Consider the following 23,918-nt stretch of genomic DNA (forward strand, 5'->3'; position numbering starts at 1 on the left):
ACGGAACTCAATAAAAACTTTCAAGAGGTTTTTGAGAAACTCGTGTACGCCAAAATAAACAAGAAAGCTCTTTCTATCCAATTGTTGAATATTGTATACCTCTCTGGAGAAACAATTGAATCGTTTAGTTGTTGTTTTTTTAATTTCAATTGTTTTGCATTTACCAATAAATTGACAAAACAGTTTTATGGTTTTAGAATGGCAGCTCATATTGAAGAAAATATCCCAAAAAAAATTGAAAATCCATTCTAAAAATAGTGTCACTTCACCAACAATCATGAAGTTTCGGATTTCGATTTATTCTCAAGTCAAATTTCAGATTATGAAATAATCTCGATACTTTTGGTAACCCAATTACAATTACTCTAGGACAACTGTATTTTATATGAGTTCGTTGAACAAAATACATATAGTGCTTCGGGAATCTTGGGGGGGGGGCTCAATCGGGGGGCCCGGGGCACTTGCCCCCATTGCCCCCCCTTAAATCCGGGCCTGCTACTATGCTCATAGTCAAAACCCATAGTAAAACCCAGTTCCAAGCAGAATCGCAGAAGCTATCTTTTTTAATCTCAATTCTTATTTCTCGTTGTGTTTTATAACGTTCCAGCCGATAAGTATGAAACAAAATAATTTATTAGGCCGTTCCCAATGCTGAGTTTTAAATTTTGTTTCAAACTGCTCGATGTTTTAAAATTTAAAACTGTCAAAAATAAAACTGAAACTCGTTCCCGACAATGCTGTTTTAAATTTGATTTTATTTGCAGAAAGTTGTACGCATGTATTTGTGAATTTGGCATTTTTTAAACATGATGGAAATTGATGTTTATATGTAAAGCAATATTTTGCCTACAATAATCTAACTGTTTTTAATTAATGATCAACATCCTTTGATTAATCATAGAATAGAAAATAGATAACGGAAGCAATTAATTGTATCTAGAGTTACTTGCACTTTCAGAGCAGAATGCTCGCTCGTTTTCCAAGAATTGCAATACATGCTCGCATCAAAGTTCTCCCCCAGGAATTTCTCATGAGTATTTCGTAAGCAGTACCTAGCTGTTCTTCTACAAATTAAAAGAGTAAATATTTATCTGAAAATTTCACAGAAATCTTCTTACCGCTATTTTTTTTATAAATTACACCAGCATATTTCTAAACAATTTCCATTTAAGTTTAAATAGAATATCCGTGCAATATGTATGTATACTAGGATTGCTGCATAGCGCAATAAAAGAATCCTCCAGAAGTTGATTCTGGATTTTTTGCGATTCTTCCAGATGCAGATACTGAGATTTCTGAAGGAGTTTCTTCTTAAATTTGTGCAAAATTTCTTCGGGGACTCCTGCAGTATTTTTTTTTTCTTGAATTCTTGAAGGAGTTCCTAGTTTCTTCATGCATTTTTCTAGGATTAATTCTGCTTCTACTTACTTCTGAGATTCCTGTTGGAGTTCATTCAAAATTGCTTTCTAGATCATTCAGCAGGTATTCCGTTTAGAATTCTTTTAGAGTCCTCAGAGGTTAAGGCAGAAACTCATTCGAGGATTGCTTCAGTACATATTCCTTTCAATATTCTTCCAAGAATTCCTCCTGGAATCGCGCTAGGAGTTTTATTCGAGTATTCTGCAAAAAAAAGTACTCCAGCTTGAGCCTTATACGGTCTTCGTGATTCGGTGATTCTATAACATTCCCATGCATCCTTCGTCGCAATGTTTTCTAGGTTATGATTTTCTTAAAAATGGTTTTTGGTGGGATGTTATAGATTCGGGTTTCTTTACCAACTTAGGTTTCGTATCTTATAAACGAAAACAAAATCGCCCTTTCTTTGAACAAGTATTATGCTTTTGGTTAAAATCCGAAGTTACCGGGGGTGCGAAAATTGATTTTTAACCTACTTAGAAATGTCGCAACTCAACTTAGATTAGTGCATATTGTAGCACTTAATTAGCTTAATGATGCACAACAGGAAAAATAGATTCAAAATTTACTTCGCAGCTGCAACTTCGTATGTGTTTCAAGCGACGACTTCGATTTGGTGGTGCGATAATATATGAGTGCCAAGAAAGAGAAAACAATTGCTTGTACAAGCTTTGCAAAAAAAATAATATGTATTGTAAATCAATCCTTTATTTTTATTCGTTATCAGGTAACAGTTCCATAATTGTAACAATTAGCAAAATATTGCTACTGTCGGAAGAGGTGGTTTTCGGCCATGGATTCTGCGATCCAATACTTTGCACCTAGTAGTTGTGCATAATGATATGATGCCACATTCGTTTCTTGTTCCGAAGGAACATCCAGTTGAATTTCAAGCAGCGGAATCGCTGTATGTATATCCGTGTAGTCGTCCGAGTGTTAGCGTTTATAGTGTTCTGAATGACCTGCCGATGGTATCGGTCATTCGGTTAGAGACACACGGAAGTCGGGTGGTTCGGTCCCGTTCCACACGGACAACGAACCTTCTCTGTAACGTTGGCTCTGATCGAAGTCACTGTCGATTTTTATGCATCTCCGATTAACCTGCTTCCCATCGCAGTTTTTTGTCAGTGCTGGACGTTCGTGGCGGTCTCAATTCCTTCTTCTATGACTTCTTTTCCTGCTGATCCGTGATGGTCATCCATTTTATATGGTTCCGGTTTGATCAACATATCGCCCTTGACTAGCTCTTCTTCCACTTCGTCGATCTCCTCCGTCGTCATCTAGTCCTTGTTTATCCTCCAGCAGTTATTTTTTCTACACCTCTTTTGAGACTTCTTCCTTCCTGTCGGTGTCAATCATGCAGATAACTATATATTCTCTTCCAATCCGTTGGAGATCTGCATCTTCGTGATGTCCTTCATCTGAGAGCAGTTAACGATGAAATACCTTAAAATATTTAAACCGAAAGAATTAACAAAAAAAAAATACCGCAGGAAAAAGAATGTCCGAGTAAGGAGTAAAATTCACCATGGAATTACTGAGAAAACTGTCGCATCAAATCTACATCTTCTTCGTTACTCCCAAATGGAAGAAAGCATACATGAGGTCTAAAATCACTTGCGCATGAGGTCTAAAACGCTTCCTCTGCCAATAACCATTTTGCTTGACTGCCGCAATTCTGCAAAGTGACGTAAGCGCCATTCAAAATGTCGATATTTTTTGGTATATTATATATAATATCTGGTGTAAAAATAACACTGTGGTATGCCTGCTGTATTAGAATGCAAGATCTAGCCGTAATCTATCATCTATGGAAAGAAACTTAGAGAATGAGCAATAGTTTTAGGCATAATTACCAAAAAATGGGCAAAAACTATCAATGTCGCTTACGTCACTTTGCAGAATTTCGGCAGTTGAGTACATCGTATCGTGCGGAAGGCACGAATATACTCTATGCCCAAGGAAGTCAAGAAAAAATTTTTTTTTCGAAAAGTTCCTGATTTCTCCGAGAATCAAATATACTCTGTTCTATTATTTCTCGTGCTTGCTTTAGGAGTTGGAGAATTCTTTCAGGAGTTACTCGGGAATTCCTCTAGCAGCTTCCAAGGAATTCCGCAAAGAGTTCTCCAGGAATTCCTTCAGAAGTTTCTCGATTCTTTTTTTTTCAAAAGTTCCCTGGGAATTCCATCAGGAGTTCTTAGGAAATTCCTAAAGAAGATGCCCAGGTATTTCCCCAAGAGTTCCTCGACAATTGCTCTTGAACTTCCTGGGGAATACCTCCACAAAGTCCTCGGGAATTTCTCCGGAAGCTCCACGGGAATTCCTAAAAAAAATCTCCAAAAACTTCTAAAGTAATTCCTCGAGGAATTCCTCCATAACACCCCAGAGAATTCTTCCAGAGGTTCTCTCGAAATTCCTCCAGGAGTTTCACTACAATTTCAACAGGACTCCCTCGGGGATCCTTCCAGGAGTTAAACAAAAAAATCTCCAGGATACCACTGGGAATTCCTTCAAGAGTTTCTCGTGAATACCGCATGAGTTCTTCGAGTATTTCCCCAGGAGATTCCCGAGAATACTTCGAAGAGTTCTCCAAGATTCCTTTCAGAAATTTATTAATTTTATTTTCAGAAATTCTTTGAAATTTCCATCAAAAAATCTCCGGTAATTCCTCTAGAAGTACCCCAGGAATTGGTCTAGGAGTATCTCGGGAATTCTTGAAGGAGTTTTTCTGGAACACCCAGGAATTCCTTCAGGAGTTCTCCAGAGAATCCTCCAGGAGTTCATCAGCAATAACTCCAGAAGTTCCTTGGGAATTCACCCATGAGTTATCGCGAATTGTTGCAGAAGTTTTTTGGAAATTGTTTCAGCAGATTATCAGCAATTTCTCCAAGAGCTCCTTGGGAACTTCTCCAGTAGTTCCTCTGAAATTCACCCGAAGTTCTTTGGGAAACCATTGCAGGAGATCTACGGGAACACTTCTCCAGCAGTTCCTCGGGATTTTCTCCAGAAGTTCCTGGGAAATCTCTCCAAGAGTTCCTCGGAAATTCCTGCAGGAGTTCCTTGAGAAATCCTCCAGGAGTTGCTTGAAAAGTTCTCCAGGAGTTCTTCGGGAATTGCTTCAGAAGTTTCTTGGTGATTTCTCCTGGAGTTTCTCTGAGATTTCTCTATGGGTTAAATGGACATTTCGCCGGGAATTCCTCCAGCAGTCCCTCGGGAAATCCGAAAAGAGTTCCACGGCAATTTCTCAATGAGTACTTTGAAAATTGCACAACAAGTTCCTTGGGAATTCTTCCGAATATTCCTTTAGGAGTTCTACGGAGTTCTTCGGAAATGCTTCAAGGAGTTCCCAGGAAATTCGTTCAGAAGTTCCTAGGAAAAGTTCACCGGGAATTCCTGAAAGAGTTCTAGGCAAATTCTTTCAGGAATTTTACGAGATTTTTTTCCAAAAATTCAATGCAAATTCCATCAGGAATTTTTCCAGGAGTTATCAAGGAGTTCCCCGGAAACTCCTCCAGGGGTTTCCCTGAAACTCGGAAATTTCTTCAGAACTTCCTTGGGCATTTCTCAGAGAGCTCCTCGAAAATTACTTCAGAAGCTCTTCTGAGATTCAGTCTAGAATTCGCCCTGGAGTTTCTCAGAAATTCCTCCAGTAGTTCCTCGAGAATTCTTCAAAGAGTTCCTTAGAGATTTCTCTAGGAGTTCCCCGAAAATTATTCCAGGAGTTCCCCGAGAATTCCTCGAAGAATTCCCGCAAACTCCAAAGGAATTCCATGGGAAATTCCTCCTAGAGTTCCTCGTAAATTCTTCTATGAGTTATTCGGAAATGCTTCCGAGAAGTCCTTCGGAATGAATTGCATACTTTGGCTGATTTCCTACTCTCTGCAGCGACCGCTAAATCGCTAATTGCTAAAAAGTAAATCACAAAAAATATTGGAAGGTGAACAGCATCTAAAAGCAAATTTCTAGCAGTTAAACACATAATTCAAAAAAATATTTGGTAGCGGTTGTGCACAATGATAACCGCTTTGGTGCAAACCCAATATTGCTTTTTTCACTGAAAATTTTCCTCGCTTCGCTGAACAACATGACGTTTTCTTCCAGCGAAGGCTTACGCGATGCAGAAAATCGCTGAATTTCACACTAACACTGCAGAAAATCTGTCAACAATAACTCAATACACATGCATTTTCAGCGAAAAGATCTATTTGCGTGACAACAATCCACTCGCATGACTACCGGGCGGCCGCCGTCAAATATCAGGATTGCCAACTGTCCGGCGACTGCTGTCAGTTTTCTTTGTCGCCGAATCTGGCGCTGGGTCTTCGGCGCGGAAACCCAAAGGTGGGAATAAAATTTTGGGGTTTGCGCGCAATACCAAAGCTTTTTACTTCAAGGAATTCTAGGTTAGATGCTTTTCGCCATACAAAATGAAATGATTCTGCTCTAGCTGACAACTGTGAACAAGCACCACACGCTATGTCCAAAGGGAAGTATTGTGAAAAGTGAATGTACATCAAAATTTATTTGCTAGAACCATATTTTTGGACCTCTAGATTCAGAAAATGTGTGGTTTGAAGTAATCCATCTTGGGTTTTTTTCCATACATTTTTGTATGGGACGAAATTGACCTCAAAATGACTTATTTCGATATTCGTATGGGAAAATAGGGAAAAAAATAAAAAATGTCAAAAAACCAAGATGAAATATTTTAAACCGCACAGATTCTGAAACTAGAGGGTTAAAGCCACGATCCTAGGGAATAACATTTGAGGTGCATTCGATTTTCATAATACTTCCGTTTGGACATAGCGTGCACCATGCGGGTAATCAATTTCTCTAGAAGTTCCTCGGAAATTCCTCCAGAGCTTCCTAGGGTTTTTTTTTTTCCGGGAATTTATTGGGAATGCTTCTACTACCACTTTCACTCCTGAGCTCCCATGGTGGTGCAGATGGGCAAATTGAAAAATCTCCATCCTCGGGGATTACCGGGTATTCCTGCAGCAGTTCCTCGAGAATTCCTCCAGAAGTTCCTCGGGAATTCCTGCAAAAGTTCCTCAATTCTTCGGGAAGCACATCGTAAACTTCACCAGGAGTTCCTCGAGAATTCCTCCAAGAGTTTCTCGGGAATTCCTCCACGAGTTCTCGGGAATCATCGAGAATGCCTCAAGGAATTCTTTGAAAATTCCTCCTTGAGTACCTCACAAATTCCACAAAAAAAATGCTAGAGGATTCCTCCGAGATTTCTACGGGAATTCCTTCAATAATTTTCTGGGAATTCCACAAGGAGTTTCCAGCAAATACACCAAAGAGTTTAGCGGAAATATCTTCAAGAGTTTTACGATATTTCTTCCTTCGGAATACCATCAGGAGATTTCCATAAATCCCTTCAAAGAGATTCCTGGGAATTCTTCCAGGAGTTCCCCGGGTATTCCGCCAGGAAATCCCCACAAAATTCTTTCGAAGTGTCGCAGCGTACTCCTGGAAGAATTACCGAGAACTTCCTCCAGGAATTGTCCAAAAATCCTTGCAGGAGTTTTGTTCGCGCCCATCGGACGCTCCGGTGGCGAAAGTGACCCACTTTCCCATAAACGCTTTGGTGCCCCGTTTTCCCCTATAAGACTGAGCAACGCCACTCCAGCTCCCACAAATGTAAACACGGCGACAGCGCGGGACCACTCACCACCAACGATGATTGCGATGATGATTGATGATGACAGCTGTGAGTGAGCGCGCGTCATCGCGGCGGCACCCAGTTGGACGAGCTTGTGCAGGCCGCTCGTGAGTGACCGCGAAATAGTATCATTTGACCCGGCTAACGGTCAAGTAGTGTGAAGTGATAAGTTGCAAGTGAAGTATACTTACAAGCGTTGGCGTGGCTTGGACAACGCGAAGTAGAAGTGTAAAAGCGTTTGCGTGGCTTCGACAACGCAAAGTTTAGTAGTAAAATAAAGTGCTTAGTGTAGAAGTACTTCCCGTGTGTTTTTCTTTCTGCGGAAAGAAATTCCCCGTTTGAGGCACTGCGGAGCCCCAAACAAGTTGAAATGAGGAATTTTCGGCGAACTCCTGGAGGATTTCTCGGAGAAGTTTTGACGGAATTCCCGGAGAGTTCCTGGATAAATTACCAGAGATTTACTGGAGGAAGTCCTGAGGAACGCCTGGTAGAATTCCTGGAAAAATTCCCGGGGAACTCCCGGATGAATATCCGATGAACTCCAATATGAACATCCAGGGAACTCCTAGAGGAGTTTCGGAGGACCTCCTAAAGATATTCTCGGATAAATCCTGGAGAAATTCTCAGAGAACTTCTGCACGAATTTCCGGGAGCTCCTGGAAGTATTTCCGGGGAATTGCTGAAGGAATTTTCGGCGAACTCCTGGAGAAATCCTCAGAGAACTCCTGGAGGAATTTCTAAACTACTGAAGGAATGTTTGGGAAACTACTGGAGAAATTCTCATCAAACTCCTGGAGGAATTTTCGAAATACCTGGAAGAATTTCCCGAGGAGCTACTGGTGGGATTCCCCAAGAACTCCTGTAAGGATCCCCGTGGAACTCATTGAGAATGCCCCGAGGAACTCTAGAAGTTCCTCAGAATTTCCTGCGGTTCCCTGAGATTCTCGGGAACTCCTCTAGGAAACCTTTGGACAGTCCTACAAGAGTTCCCCCGATATTCGTCCAGTAAAACCCTGTAAATTTCTCCAGGAGTACCCGGGAATTCTGTCATGGAGAAATATCTGAGGAACTCCTGCGGGAATTCCCGAGAATCTTCTGGAAAAAATCCTGAGGAATTCTTGGAAAAAAAAGGAAGTCCTGGAGGCATTTCCGCGGAACTTCTGGAGAAATAACCGTGGAGCTGCTGCTGGAATTCCCGAGGAATTCGCGAGGAACTTCTGGAGGAATTCTCGGTGAGCTCTTGGAGAAATTCCCATAGAACTTCTGGAGGAATTTCCAAGAAACTCCTAGAGGAATTTCCGAGAGACTCCTGGAAAAATTCTCGAGAAATTCCCGGAGGAATTCCCCCTGCTGGAATTCCCAAAAGACTTCTGCTGGTATTCCCGAGTTGTAGTATCGGAAGCCTGAATGAAAAACACGTCTAATTGTAAGATCTGTAATCTAAACAAGAGTAACTTCTGCAGGATTTCCCAAGGAACTTCTGAAGGAATCCCCGAGGAACTTCTGGAGGAATTCTCGAAGTTGTTCTGGAGGAATTCCAAAGAGATTTCTGGAGGACCCAACTAACAATCACTCATTTAACAGGCACCGTTATGACGAATTAATTCAGCATCATGTTGAATAACATTTGAATTATTTTCACGTACAACCTATGTTCGGGTTTTGTTCACACAAATTTGGAGAAGTTATTAAGCATCATGTTGTACACCAACCTAATTTTTTGTTGTTCAAAGCGTTTTACAAATGCTCAGAAAAGTTGTTATTCGGCATTGGCAAAAATGACTGAAAATAAATAAAATGCAAAAATGTTGAACTCTCACGAGAGTAATTATTTGCTCTTATATTGAGAACACCTATTATGAATTAAGAATTACATATAAAATTACCTAAATCCGGATTAGAACTCGAGACCTGTCGATTGCCAACCGCATGCCTTCCTATCTGCGCCATCCTAGAGATGGTGAGATGCAGCACCCAAAGCAAAACATAATCTTCCCATGACTCAATAATGATCACTCCTGAACTTGTGTTCAGCAGTGGTGAATTAGCACAGCACGTGATAATCAACTGAACAACGCCTTATACTTCAACAGCTGTTCAGCCCAAAACACGTGTTTTCCATTCTGATTTCGCTGTCAGTATTTTTATCACACGGTGAGAAAACTTGTATCGAATGCGGCCAAAAAGTGTTGGTCCTTATTGAAGATATTGTTTCCAGACGTACTAATTGCGACATGAATACGTATTTATTTTTATTATTAATTATCGGTCTTTAAAAACGTATGACTATTTGTGGTGCGGTATGGTCTTGGACATGGACATGGTGCATTCACAGCATCTGCTCAGGTAATCTACTCATTCTCAGTCGAAGATCCGTTAAGCAATTGTTTTATTTATGCTTTTGTCATGGAATCTTGATACTATGTTCAATAAATTGTGCAATGGATGTTTAGGGATACTTCAAATGTGTCGATTTCTGAATGCTGTTTGGTTATCTAGGTGACTGTGGGAACAATATTCAGTAAACACTACAGCACTGAAATGTCAAATGCATCGATACAAGCGTCTCGTACAATCGAACTGCTGCGGAAGATAAAAAAATATAATAATCAAGGTACAAGATATTTTATTACAGACTTAAAATAATAAATGAATGCCTCATTTTTACGTTGATTACATCTCTTGGCACTCAATGTTAAACTACATAATTATATTCTGTTTTATTTTATGTGATTCGTTTAAAATATTGGTTATTTAATAACTTGGTTGTCTAAACAGTTTTAGCCATGGTTTATCCCATAATCCGAACAAAGTTCCGAGTCAAACTATGACGGGCTGAAGGCGTTTATTTGACAAGTGAAAAGCACATTGTTCAGAAGCATATGCTTATCGATACATCAGCTTAATAAGATGTAGACAAATGTTTTGTTAAACTGTTTTGTTAAGGAATCAATGCTTGTCGATTAAATTTCTTGTTAAACTTTTGAAAAGTGTTTTAATTTATCATTGTTGGTACCGATGAGGAAAGTCGAACATTGACTACTTTTTCAATTGTAAAATCATTTAAACAGTAATGTGTAGAGCATAATTTTAGTTCAGCTATCATTACCATTATTAAGCAACAATTCAGCAAGCTTGCTTGTTTGTGACTTGCAAATGTTAGTTGGGGAATTCTCGAGGAAGTTTTGGAGGAATTCAAGGAATTTCTGCTGCAATTCCCGAGGAACTTCTGCTGGAATTCCCGAGAAACTTCTGCTGGAATTCGATACACTCCTGGAAGAATTCTCGAGAATGTCCTAGAGGAATTCCCGAAGGACTCCTGTAGGAATCCCCCCAGGACACTTATGATGGAGGAACTCTTGGATAAAACTCCGGAGAACTCTTGGAGGGATTTCCAAGAAACTGCTGGAGAAAATTTAGAAGAACTTCTAGAGGAATTCCCATGGAACTTCTGGAGGAATTTCCAAGGAACTCCTAGAGGGATTCCCGACAGATTGCTGGAAAAATTCTCGAGGAATTCCCCTTGCTGGAGTTCCCAAAAGATTTCTGCTGGTATTCCCGAGGAACTTCTGCAGGAATTCCCAAGGAACTTCTGGAGAAATTCTCGAAGATTGTCTGGAGGAATTCCAAAGGGACTTCTGGAGAAATTCTCGAGGAAGTTCTGGGGGAATTTCCGAGGAGCTTCTACTGGAGTGCTCAAGGAATTTCTGCTGCAATTCTCGAGGAACTTCTGCTGGAATTCCTGAGGTACTTCTTCTAGATTTCTCGAGGAACTTCTGCAGGAATTCTCGAGGAACTTCTGCAGGAATTCGATACACTCCTGGAAGAATTCTGGAATGAGAATGTTCTGGAGGAATTCCCGAAGGACTCCTGTAGGAATCCCCCCAGGACACTCCTGATGGAGGAACTCTTGGATAAAATTCCGGAGAACTCTAGTCTTGGAGGAATTTCCAAGAAATTGATAGAGAAAATTTCAAAGAATTTCTATAGAAAAACCCGTGGACCTTCTGTAAGAATTCCAGTGAAACCTCTGGAGGAATTTCAAAGGAACTCCTGTAGCAACTCCCACGGAACTCCTGTGGAAATTCCCGAAAAACTCCTGGAGACGGAACTCTTGGGAAAAAAATATCCCGAAGAAGTCCTGGAGGAATTCCCGAGGAACTTCTGCAGGAACTCCCGAGGAATTTCTGCAGGAACTCTCGAGGAATTTCTGCAGGAATTCCCAAGGAATATGTGGAGGCATTACCGAGGAACTCCTGGACAATATGCCGAGGAACTTCTGGAGGAATACTAGAAGAACTAGTGCAGGAATTCCGTGCAACTCCTGGAGGAATTTCAGAAAAAAAATCTGGAGGAATTCCCGAGGAGTTGCTGGAAAAAAATCCCGAGGAGTTTCCGGGGAACTCCTGCAGGAATTCCCGCGGAACTTCTGGAGGAACTACTTGAGTAATTCCTGTGAAACTTATGAAGAAATTTTCAAGGATATCCTGGGGCAATTCACGAGGAACTCCTTTGAAAAAATCCGAGGAACTTCTAGAGGAATTCCCGAGGAATTTCTGAAGGAATTCCCTGGGAACTTCTGGAGGAATACCCGTGGAACTCCTGGATGAATTTCCGAGGACCTTATGAAAATATTCCCAAGGATCTTCTGGGGGAAATTCACGAGAAACTTCTAGAGGAATTTCTGAGGAACTTCTAGAGGAATTCCCGAGGAACTTCTGAATGAACTCCTGGAGTAATTCCCATAGAACTTCTGGAGGAATACCCATCGAAATTCTGTTAGAATTCCAGAGGAATTCCAAGAGTACTTCCCGATGGACTTCTGAAGAAATTCCCGAGTATTTTCTAGAGGAATTCCCAAAGAACTTCTGGAGGAATACCCGTGGAATTTTTAGAGGAATTCCCGAAGGAACTTGTGATGGAATTCCTGAGGAACTTCTGCAGGAATTTCCGAGGAACTTCTATAGGAATTCCCGAGGAACTTCTGGAGGAATTCTCGAGGAACTGCTGCAGGAATACCCGGAACTACTAGAGAAATTCCCGAGGAATTCCTCGAGGAATGCCCGTGGAACTTATGTAGAAATTCCCAAGGATCACCTGGAGCAATTCACGAGAAGCTCCTGAAGGAATTTCTGGAGGAACTCGTGGAGGAATTTCCGAGGAACTCTTGGAAAAAAAATCTGAGGAACTTCTAGAAGAATTCCCGAGGAACTTTTGAAAGAATTCCCGAAGAACTTCTGGGGGAATTCCCGTGGAACTTCTGGGAGGAACTCCTGGAGAAGTTCCTCAGAAACTTATGGAGGAATACCCGTGAAACTCTTGGAAGAATTCCCGAGGAACTTCTGGAGGAATACCCGTGGAACTCCTGAAAGAATTTCCGATGAACTCATCGGAGAATTCCCGTGGAACTTATGTAGAAATTCCCAAGGATCTCCTAATGAAATTGACGAGAAACTGCTAGAGGAATTTCTGGAGGAACTCCTGAAGGAATTCCCGAGGAGCACCTGAAAAAAAAAAAAATCCGAGGAACTTCTAGAAGAATTCCCGAGGAAATTCTGAAGGAATTCCCTGGGAAATTCTGGAGGAATTCCCTTGGAAATTCTGGAGGAATTCCCGTGGAATTTCTGGAAAAGTTAGAACTCCTGGAAGAATTCCCAAGGAACTTCTGGGGGAACTCGTGGAGTAATTCCCGTAGATCTTCTGGAGGAGCTTCTACTGGAATTCCCGCAGAGCTTCTAGAGGAATTCCGCAGGAACTTCTGGAGAATTTCTCGAGGAACTTCTGCTGAAATTTCCGAGGAACTTCTGGAATAATACCCGTGGAACTTCTGGAGGAATTCCCAATGGAATGTTGGGGCAATTCGCGAGGAGCTTCTGGAGGAATTTCCGAGATACTTTTGGAAAAATTCTCGAGGAAGTCCTGGAGATATTTCCGAGGAACTTCTGCTGGAATTCCCGAGGAACTTCTTCCGCAGCATCTTCTGGAGGATTTCTCGAGGAACTTCTGCTGAAATTTCCGAGGAACTTTTGGAGGAATTCCCAAGGAAATTTTTGGGCAATTTGGGAGGAACTTCTGGAGGAATTTCCGCGGCACTCTTGGAAAAATTCTCGAGGAAGTCCTGGAGAATTTCCGAGGAACTTCTGCTGGAGTTCCCAAAGAACTTCTGATGGAATTCTGGAGGAGTTCTCGAGAAACTTATGGAGGAATTCCCGAGGAAATTCTACTGAAGTTCCCAAGCAACTTGCGATGGAATTCTGGAGGAATATCCGAGAAACTTATGGAAGAATTCCCGAGGAACTTCTGTTGGAATTCCCGAGGAACTTCTAGAGGAATTTCGCAGCATCTTCTGGAGGATTTCTCGAGGAACTTCTGCTGAAATTTCCGAGGAACTTGTAGAGGAATTCCCAATGAAATTTTGGGGCAATTCGCGAGAAACTTCTGGAGGAATTTCCGAGGTACTCTTGGAAAAATTCTCGAGGAAGTCCTGGAGAAATTTCCGAGGAACTTCTGCTGGAGTTCCCAAGCAACTTGCTGGAGTTCCCAAGAAACTTATGGAGGAATTCCCGGGAAACTTCTGCTGGAATTCCCGAGGAACTTCTAGAGGAATTCCGCAGCATCTTCTGGAGGATTTCTTGAGAAACTTCTGCTGAAATTCCCGAAGAACTTCTTGAGGAATTCCGTAGGAACCTCTGGAGGATTTCTCGAGGAACTTCTGCTGAAATTTCCGATGAACTTCTGCTGAAATTTCCGAGGAACTTCTGCTGAAATTTCCGAGGAACTTCTGGAATAATACCCGTTAAACTTCTGGAGGAATTTCCGTGGAACTTCTGGAGGAATTCCCAATGAAATTTTGGGGCGATTCGCGAGGAATTTCCGAGGTACTCTTGGAAAAATTCTCGAGGAAGTCCTGGAGAATTTATAAGGCACTTCTGCTGGAGTTCCCAAGGAACTTCTGATGGAATTCTGGAGGAATTCCCGAGAAACTTATGGAGGAATTCCCGAGAAACTTCTACTGGAATTCCCGAAGAACTTCTAGAGGAATTCCGCAGGAACCTCTGGAGGATTTCTCGAGGAACTTCTGCTGAAATTTCCGAGGAACTTCTGGAATAACACCCGTTGAACTTCTGGAGGAATTCCCAATGAAATTTTGGGACAATTCGCGAGGAACTTCTGGAGGAATTTCCGAGGTACTCTTGGAAAAATTCTCGAGGAAATCCTGGAGAAATTTCCGAGGAACTTCTGCTGGAGTTCCCAAAGAACTTCTTCTGATAGAATGTTGGAGGAATTCCCAAGGAACTTATGGAGGAATTCCCGAGGAACTTCTGCTGGAATTCCCGAAGAACTTCTGGAAGAATTCGCGGTGAACTATTCGTGGAATGTTAAGGGAATCTCCTTTAGGAAATCCCGTGGAACTCCTGGGAGGAATTCCCCAAGAATTTCTGGAGGAATTTTCGGGCGAATTCCTCAAGGAAAGATAAAGGGAACTCCTGGAGGAAGTCCCGAGGGATTCCTGAAGGAATTCCCAAAAAGCTCCTGGAGGAGGAACTTTTGGAGGAATTTCTGTGGAACTTCTGAAAGAATTTCCAATGAATACATGTGGGAATTCCCGAGGAACTCCTGTACGAATTCCCGAGGAAGTCCTGAAGGAATTCTCAAGAAACTTCTGATGGAATTCCCAAGGAACTTCTACTGGAATTCCCAAGGAACTTCTACTGGAATTCCCAAGGAACTTCTGGGGCAATTCACGTGGAACTCTTGGAAGAATTCCCTAGGAACTGCTGCAGAGATTCCCGTGGAACTTCTAGAGGAATTTTCAAGGAACTCCTGGGGCGATTCACGAGGAACACCTAGAAGAATTCCCGACGAACTTCTACAGGAAAAACCGAGGAACTCCTGTACGAATTTTCGGGGAACTTCTGGAGGAAGTCCCGTGCAACTTCTGGAGTATTCCTGAGGAACTTCTAGAGGAACTGGAGCAATTCTCGAGGAACTCATTTAATTATTATTCTTACTGTTTTTTGGACTGCAGCTGAAAGAAACTATCTGTCATACGCTTTTTTTAAGATTTTTATGAAATTTGCCACAAATAATAAAAATACAGCAAAAACTTTTCTGTATGGTTTTTTTTTAATGATTTCTCCGATGCGTTGCAGAGTCACAGCCGTGCTTCTGTGTCGGGGTCATTGTGGATACACTCTTTATATTTGAAGAAATGCTCAAAAATAATTTTCCTAGGAATTTCTAAAGAATTCACAGAGGAGTTAAACTGATGTGAAAGAAATCCCCATAGGAATTACATTCTAGAGTATTTTTTTACAAATATTCAAAGGAGTTATTTAACAAATTCCCGAAACAATTGCCGAAGAAATTTCCAATGATAGTGAAAAACATTTTTGGAAGAATTTTCAAATGAATAGTTTGTCACTTGTCTAACATATTCCCAAAGAATTTGTCAATGTCCTAAATATATTCGAATGAATTTCAGAATAATTTGCCTAATTATTTTTCAAAGAAATTATCGAAAAAAATTCAAAAGTTCTGTAGGAATTTGCTAAGGCAATTCTTAAAAAAAAAAAACAATCACAAATTCCCAATTTCTGAATAAAGTGCCGAGTTTTTTACCGAAGTAATTCTCAAATTGATTCTCAAAATAATTTCCAAAAGAATTTCCAAAGAAATTATCGAAGTCCTTCTCGAAGGAACTGGCGAAGCAAATGCTAAGATAAAGCAACTGAGATGAATGCCCTCTAGGGTAAATTCTCAAAAAAAAAAAAAAATGCTAAGATTTTTTGAAGAAGCAAACCCTTACAAGAATTACTGAAGGAATTGGACATAAGCGAAATAGTTTCTAAATTAATTGCCGAAGAAATTTCTAAATAAATTGAAGAAGTAATAATCAACGAACTTACGATGGAATTCTCATAGGAATGACAGAGAAATATCGTAAGAAAATTGCCAAAGGAACTTATAGAAGCACCGATGGAATTCCCAATGAATTTTCCGAACTCATTTCCAACGTAATTTTCGAAGCAATTTCAAAAGGATTATTTTGTCATGTATTTATGACCTCTTCAATTAATTTGATAGGGAACCCCTGACGTAATTCTGAGGTTAACTTGTGAAAAAATCATCCTCAAACAGCTGCTGTTACAAACATGGAAATTTCAGATTCTACTACGTATTGTAGACTAGAATCTTGATAATGTGGTTGCTTACATGTTGTGCTTAGTCGATCCAATTTTCAGCTGCGTCTGTGCAGCGGAAATCGTTTTAATATCTTTAAAACAGCTAAATGAAGTCGTTAGAAAGAAAAGGAACATGGTTAAAAAAATACAGCGCAACAGCCTACTGAGGAATTCCTAAAGGACGTTCTAAAGGTGGAATACCTTAGGTAATTACCGGAGAAACTTCTGTAAGACTTCCTGGAACGCTCTTGAAATTCTTCTTGACGAGATCATAAAACATACTGGAGAAACTCTTAAGTACCTAAATACTTTACAAACAAAACACTAAGATGTTTTGAATGAATATCTTAAAGAACTCATGCAAAAACTCCTAGAGGAACACTACAAAAAAAATACCTCCTGAGGGAGTGTTCGGAAAACTCCTGAACAAATTCCTAGAAGAAATCATGAGGGAGGAATTCCTGAAGTGTTTCCAAAAGAAATATCTTTTTGAAGACTGTATAGAGGACCTCATGAAGAAAATTTAGAAAACTCCTTTGGAAATTCCTAGTAGACCTATTGAAGGAATTTTAGGAGAACCTTCGTAAATAATTCCAGGACAAAGTTCTGGAAGAATTCCCGGTAAACTCTTGAAATTATTCTCGAGGAGCTCATGATGAACTTTTTTGGGAAACACTCAAAGAAATACTCGGTAGAAGTCTTATTAGAATTCACGGAGAACCCCTTAAGCACATCCTGAAGGACCTCCTCAAACAATTTTCATAGAAACACCTATATAAATTCATGAAGACACTTCACAAGGAATTTCCGAAAGAAGTCTTGAACGAATTGCCTGAAAATTTTCTGAAAAACACTCATCATCATCATCACTTATCATCAGGCCTCAAAATCCCGCAAGAATCCTAACGTAATGTGAAAAAATGCCGAGTTAATAAGGGGCCGTTCATAAACCACGTAGTTTTTGGGGGGAGGGGGGTCTACCCAAAGTCTACGCTCCATACAAATTTTCAAATTTTTGTATGGACGAAAGTGTACGAGAGGGGAGGGGGGGGGGGGATGGTCTGAGCTGGCCAAAATTTGGTCTACGTGGTTTATGAACATCCCCTTTTTGAAACAATTTTCAAATCAATTGCCGGTGTACAGGGCACTGTGTGTGGTGGCTTGAATCACGAGCTTGTTGCACCCTACGGCGAACCTAGCATTTAGAAGATGGCAAAGAGGTTGAAATGATATGATGGGCAGGGCATGTTGCAAGAATGCCGGACAACAACCTTGAAAAACTGGTGTTCGCCAGAGATGCGGATGGTATTTTGTCGGGCCGCCACTCAATCGCACGTCGTACAACTGAGTCGCGACGCGACGCGACTCACGACTTTTTCTAAATCATTTTGGAAATAGTGCGCATCTATCTCCTTGTCATTAGCAACACAGCGCACTAGTCGCGAAAAATTTGCGACACTTGTGGACCAAGAAGAAGGCAATTTTTGATTGAATAGCCTGATTCCAACCGGATAGACAATAAAAAGACCTAAAGGGCCGCGCGCAACGTGGGCGGAACAGGAGCAGAATGATCTGACAAATGTGGGACGCGGCCGATGAGACTGCAGCCGTGAACCGAGTGTTGTGGCGAGGAATTGTAGATTCAGTTTTATTTTAATAAATGTGTGGGAACCGGATACGAGACCGAGTAAAAAGCTGCGCGATTCTTAGCAAAAAGAACTTATTTATTTTCGAAACGAATTCACGTGTGTTTTTGTTATTGCTCTACACTGCACTGACTTTTTCTTCTCGAGGGGTTTCTCAACGGTGTTAGGGTGGCACAGAAAGACGCCGCCACAGATGCCCCCCCAGTTACACCAGGAACCGGACGCGGTGACCAGATGGTGTAACTACGGTGCGATCGTCCTCCTTAGGATGGTCCAAGATGTTGCTGTCACATAGGAATGCTGGCTTGATGCGGTCAATTGAAATGGTTTGCTTCTTCCCTGATACGGAGACATCGAAGAATTTCTCGTTCCTTTGAAGCACTTCATAAGGTCCTTCGTATGGCTGCTGGAGAGGCTTTTTCACCGAATCGACACGAATGAAAACGTGAGTGCACTCCTTTAACTTCGGGTGCACAAACACTTTCGGCTTGGAATGATGAGTCACCTTCGGCGCGTTCAGATCACTGAAGGTTTGGTGTAACATTTTACACATTTCCGCGCGGTCCACGTTTCCAACTGGTCTGTCGTAGAACTCGCCAGGAATTCTGAGGGCTTGTCCGTACACCAGCTCCGCAGTTGAGCATTTCAAATCTTCGCGGAATGCTGTTCGAAGCCCGAGCAACACCAGAGGTAAGCGATCGTGCCAGTCCATTGCGTTTGTACACATAAGTGCGGCTTTCAGTGTGCGATGAAAACGCTCAACGATGCCATTAGCCTGTGGATGGTATGCGGTCGTGTGGATATGGTGAACGCCCAGCAACCTGGTTAATTCTCTAAAGAGATCCGATTCAAATTGCCGTCCTTGGTCGCTTGTTAGAGTTTCGGGAGTGCCGAAACGCGCTATCCACCCAGAGTACAATGCCATCGCAACCGTCGGAGCCGTCATGTCGCTGAGTGGAATTGCTTCGGGCCAACGTGAGAAACGATCGATGATAGTTAGTAGGTAACGACATCCCTTGGAAGGCTGGAGTGGGCCAACGAGGTCAATGTGGATATGCCGGAACCGCGCCTTGGGCACACCGAAACTTGATAGTGGTGCCACTGTGTGTCGGTTGATTTTTGAACGTTGGCACTCCTGACAAGTTTTGACGAAGTAGTTAATGTCTTTGTTCATGGATGGCCAGACGAACCGGTCTGTAACGAGCCGCCTAGTGGCACGCGCTCCTGGATGGGCCATTCCGTGTAATTGTGCCATAATGCCCGATCGATATCGCTCTGGAAGATAAGGACGGATACGATTATCAACCGAGACATCACAGTAGATAGGTATGGAAACGTTTGGAAAACGACAGCGTTCAAGTTTGAGTGAGCTAGAGTTTGATGAGAGCAACTTCTTCAACTGAAGGTCATCAGTTTGGTCCTTGGCAATTGCACTGAAATCCACTCCAGCGGTTACTGCATTTACTCTGGACAAGGCATCTGCTACTGTGTTATTTTTGCCACTAATGTGCTGGATGTCGGTAGTAAATTCGGAAATGTAGCGGAGATAACGATCTTCGTGAGGCAATCGACTACTTGGATCTGTAGTGAGAGCATAGGTGAGCGGTAGGTGGTCGGTGAAGATCGTGAACTGTCTTCCTTCAAGGAAATGTCTGAAGTAACATACCGCCAACTTAGTTGCCGTTAGCTCTCTTCCGAACGTAGAGTAGTTTCGTTGACTTGCCGAAAACTTTTGAGAGAAGAAACCAAGGGGTTTCCACTCGTCGTCAATCAACTGCTGCAGAACAGCTCCCGCGGCAAAATTAGAAGCATCAACCATCAACGCCAGTGGCTTCGTAGCATCGGGGTAGAACAAAAGTACCGCTTCCGCAAGACATTGTTTGCATCTTTCAAATGATCGTTGCGTATTGTCGTCCCATGCAACTTTCCTCGAGTCGTTCTTCCGATTATCTGGAATTAGTTTTCGGAGGGCTTCTTGGGGCTCAACTGCATGCGGAATAAATCGTTTGTACACATTTATCAACGCGAGGAATCGTCGCAGGTCTTTGACCGTCGTCGGTGTAGCGAAATTGACTACCGCCTCAACGCGTGACGGTAATGGTCGAATTCCATCTTTGTTAACAAGATATCCTAGAAATTCTACCTGCGACGCAAAAAATGTACATTTTTCCACGTTAATGACGAGACCGTTGTCCCTGAGACGTTCTAGGACAATTTGCAAATGCTCGCGGTGCTCTTCTTCGCTTGAAGAGGCGATGCATATGTCGTCGATGAAAACAACAACGAACGGCAAGTCTCCGAAAAGCTTATTCATAAACCGCTGGAAAGTTTGACTTGCGTTGCAAAGTCCAAATGGCATTCGAAGGAATTCGAACAATCCAAACGGTGTTATGACTGCTGTCTTTGGAACGTCCGCTTCCTCAACTGGTATGTTGTAGTAGGCCCTGACTAAATCGAGTGTAGTGAAGATTGTCTTACCTCGAAATCTGTTGAGCAGATCGTGGACGTGCGGAACTGGGTACCTGTCCGGAACGGTGACTTTATTCAGCCGACGATAGTCTCCGACAAACCGCCATTCCCCGTTTTTCTTCGGTACGCAGTGGAGAGGGCTGGCCCAGCTGCTGCTGGAGGGGCGGCAGATACCCATTTCGCACATAGCTTGGAATTCCTCCTGTGCCGCTTTTTCTCGTTCAGGATGCATTCGACGAGCCTTCGAAGCAACTGGTGGACCGGCCGTAACGATATGATGAGTTACATCGTGTTTCACTTCGTGTCGAATCGATGATGGAACCAGTATTTCACGGTAGTCTTTCAACAGGTCGTGATACGGATGTTGACAATCCACAGCTTTTACGCCGTGAATGACAGTCGGAACTAGGCTGCCGCTGGTTCGAAGTTTGGTTGTACCATCGATGAGCTGCCGGTGCCTCAAGTCCACCAGCAGGCCGAAATGAGCAAGAAGATCTGCACCGATGATAGCTCCGCTTACATCAGCAACGATGAAACGCCACGTGAAGCGGCGGCGAAGTCCGAGGTCGACTGTGATGAACTTGCTGGCATAGGTGTTGATTTTCGTCCCGTTGGCAGCATGCAATGAAAAAGGAATGGTACCTCTTTGCTTGTCGTTTCTCGATGCAGGAATAATTGAAACGTCTGAGCCCGTGTCAATGAGAAATCTGGAACTGCTGGTTTTGTCGAATATAACAAGGCGTCGACTTCTGCTATCACCGCCTACCTGTGCCGACTCAGGAAGGCGCGAACCTAGTTTTTTTGACGATTGAAGCTGCATGGCGCTCGGCAGTGCTCGGCTCGACCACCGTATTTACGGTGATACCAGCAAACCATGTCTTCTGCATTTCCTGGTCTGGACGACGAACGACTTCGGGATCGACTAGGTCTTGCTTTCAACCGACGAATTTCAGCCGTCAACGCTTCAATTTCTCCTTTGAGGCTGCTGTAATCGAGTGTCGAAGCTCCGGTTGTTGGGACAGAACAGCTGGCGACGTTTGTTGAGGAAGTTTCCACCATTCGGTCGGCCATTTCAGCCAACTTAACTAGACTGCCATCACTGATGGACAAAATTGCGCGGACATGGCTCGGTACGCGCTGCAGAAACAGTGTCTTCATGATGCTTTCATCCACGTTCAGACCGGTAGCGATTTCCTGCATACGAGCGAGGAGATGCGAAGGCCGGAGATCGCCGAGATCGCTGGATCCAAGCAGCTGTTCTATGCGGGCTTGCGGTGACAACGCAAAACGAGAGATGAGCCGGTCCTTGACTGCTTCATATTTATTGATTACTGGCGGCGTATTAACCAGATCGGAAATGTGGCAAATGACACTCTGATCGATCCTGGCGACAATATGCCAGAACTTTGTCTCATCTTGCGTAATCCTGGCCAGGTGGAACTGGGCTTCCGCCTGCGCGAACCACATGTTGGGGTCGTTCTTCCAAAATTCGGGTAGTTTCACAGAAACCGCAGCTGCCAGCTGGGCTCCGGCGGCGACCGCTCCTGCTCCCGAATTTTCACCATTCATTTTGAGGTTAGAATCCACTGCGCGATGCAGAACTCGATCTAACCGAAGTTTTTCGAAGTTCCCGGGACGGATTCGAACGGAAAATCACGTCGGGGTCACCAAATGTGGGAACCGGATACGAGACCGAGTAAAAAGCTGCGCGATTCTTAGCAAAAAGAACTTATTTATTTTCGAAACGAATTCACGTGTGTTTTTGTTATTGCTCTACACTGCACTGACTTTTTCTTCTCGAGGGGTTTCTCAACGGTGTTAGGGTGGCACAGAAAGACGCCGCCACAAATGAATATATGAACATCTAATCTTGCATCTAATTTATTTGGATGGGTCTAATACATCACCTTGCCACTTGTGAGAACATGGTGAACCTACTAGCCCTGACCATTCCATGCAAAAAATTAAATATTTCAACATAAAACGTGCATTTTACTCACCCTTTAAGCGATTCTGCCCGCCACCGCACTGCTGTCGGTCATTTCCTAATTGTTCGATCGAAAGCCCGACCGTCGGTCAACTGGGTGTGCGTCGTTCCGGATGGATTCTCTGAGACGGAGGTTTTCGGTGTAGGCTCGGGAAATGACGTTTTGTTATCCACATTCTATCGGTCGTCGTGGTTCCTTTATCGTGATCTGGCGGGGCATGTTCTGGCTCATACTGGCCCATTTGTAGCCTTTGCTTCTTCCGACAGATTCTTTTTGGAGGTTCCTTGGGCGGCTTTGATGTTGTCGATACCGTACCTTGGGATCATCGGTAGGTTAACCCAAATTGGTGTTTGTTTCTGGGACAGGAAGTTGTGAAACGCAGAAATCACGGTGGGTGGACCAGGTGCAGCGTAGCGTAACCTAGCGAACGTTGAAAGCGTTTAAATTGATCGCGATTTAAAAGTTGCAACCGCAAAGCGAGTGCAAGTTCTTCCTCCAGAATGCAATCCCACCCGGAATGGAACTTACCTGAAATCACCTGCATTGATGAATCCACTTATTTCTGCTGCCCAGAACCGATTACTTCGGGATATCACTACTTCCGTACAAAATAATTTTGCCAATTATTGGCAAAGAAACAAAACACACTCCACTTTCATGCGGCTGACGGAGCTGGACGGAGTGGAGATCAATGAAAAACATCAACACGGCACACACACACAATGCACGGATGACAGTTTGGAAATAAAACAAAGTTTTATTCCAGTTTCAAATCGATCCGCGTTTGAAACAAACCTGTCGAGCAGTTGTAAATTTGTTTTAAAAATGTGCTCGAAAAATAAAACTAGAGCTGTGCATTGCGAACACGCAGTTTCAGTTTCAGATTTATTTTAAAACTCGCCATACAAAATAAAACAGCGTTGCGAACGGCCTTATTGATTAACAAATAATAGTTAATTTCAATTTATCAGGAACCCCAGCTCGGAATTACAATCCGGAAAATGAGAACTGCAGAAGCACCTATAGTGGAGTTTTGGATTGGCTATCACCAAATTTCAGCACAGCGAGCAATTATAGGAGTTACAGGATGTTTTGCCATCTTGTTCCAGCGCCAATCATATTCGCATGTATTGCTGGTTGCTTTCCAAGATGGATTTTTGATGCACTTCGCCTATCACACTATTTTTGTGCTCGGGCACGGTTGCCGACATCAATATCGAGAATTCCACGTTTCACAAACTTTTTCCATGAGAAGAAACACACAAACCTGCATAGCTGGCCGCCCGGCTACGACTCTCGGTGAGAAAAAAAGAGAGAAGGTCGATTCGGAGAGTTGATGATGGATGAGAATCAAAACAAAACCGAAGAAGAGTCAGGCGAATCACTCACCACGTGCTAATGTTTGACATTTCTCGACGTCAAAATGCTGTCAGACAGGCCGATTGCACTTATCGTCACACTTTTCAACCATCACACTTTCAAACTGTGCAGTCCAATTTGGTGTGAACTGTGCAATACCACCTTGATACACGATCCAGGATGG

General features: G+C 42.7%; 1 long non-coding RNA gene across 1 annotated transcript; it reads right to left on the reverse strand.

Moving 5' to 3' along the window:
- Positions 1–643: 643 nt before the first annotated feature.
- Positions 644–23,297, reverse strand: LOC109412091 (uncharacterized). Its single transcript, XR_009999068.1, has 3 exons — positions 22,904–23,297; positions 22,388–22,795; positions 644–2,862 (listed from the first exon to the last, which is right to left on the reverse strand). It is a non-coding gene; the product is annotated as an uncharacterized LOC109412091 (long non-coding RNA).
- Between the last annotated feature and the right edge of the window lie 621 nt (positions 23,298–23,918).

This window comes from Aedes albopictus, chromosome 3 (genome assembly GCF_035046485.1).
Source record: "Aedes albopictus strain Foshan chromosome 3, AalbF5, whole genome shotgun sequence".
Lineage (NCBI taxonomy): Eukaryota > Metazoa > Arthropoda > Insecta > Diptera > Culicidae > Aedes > Aedes albopictus.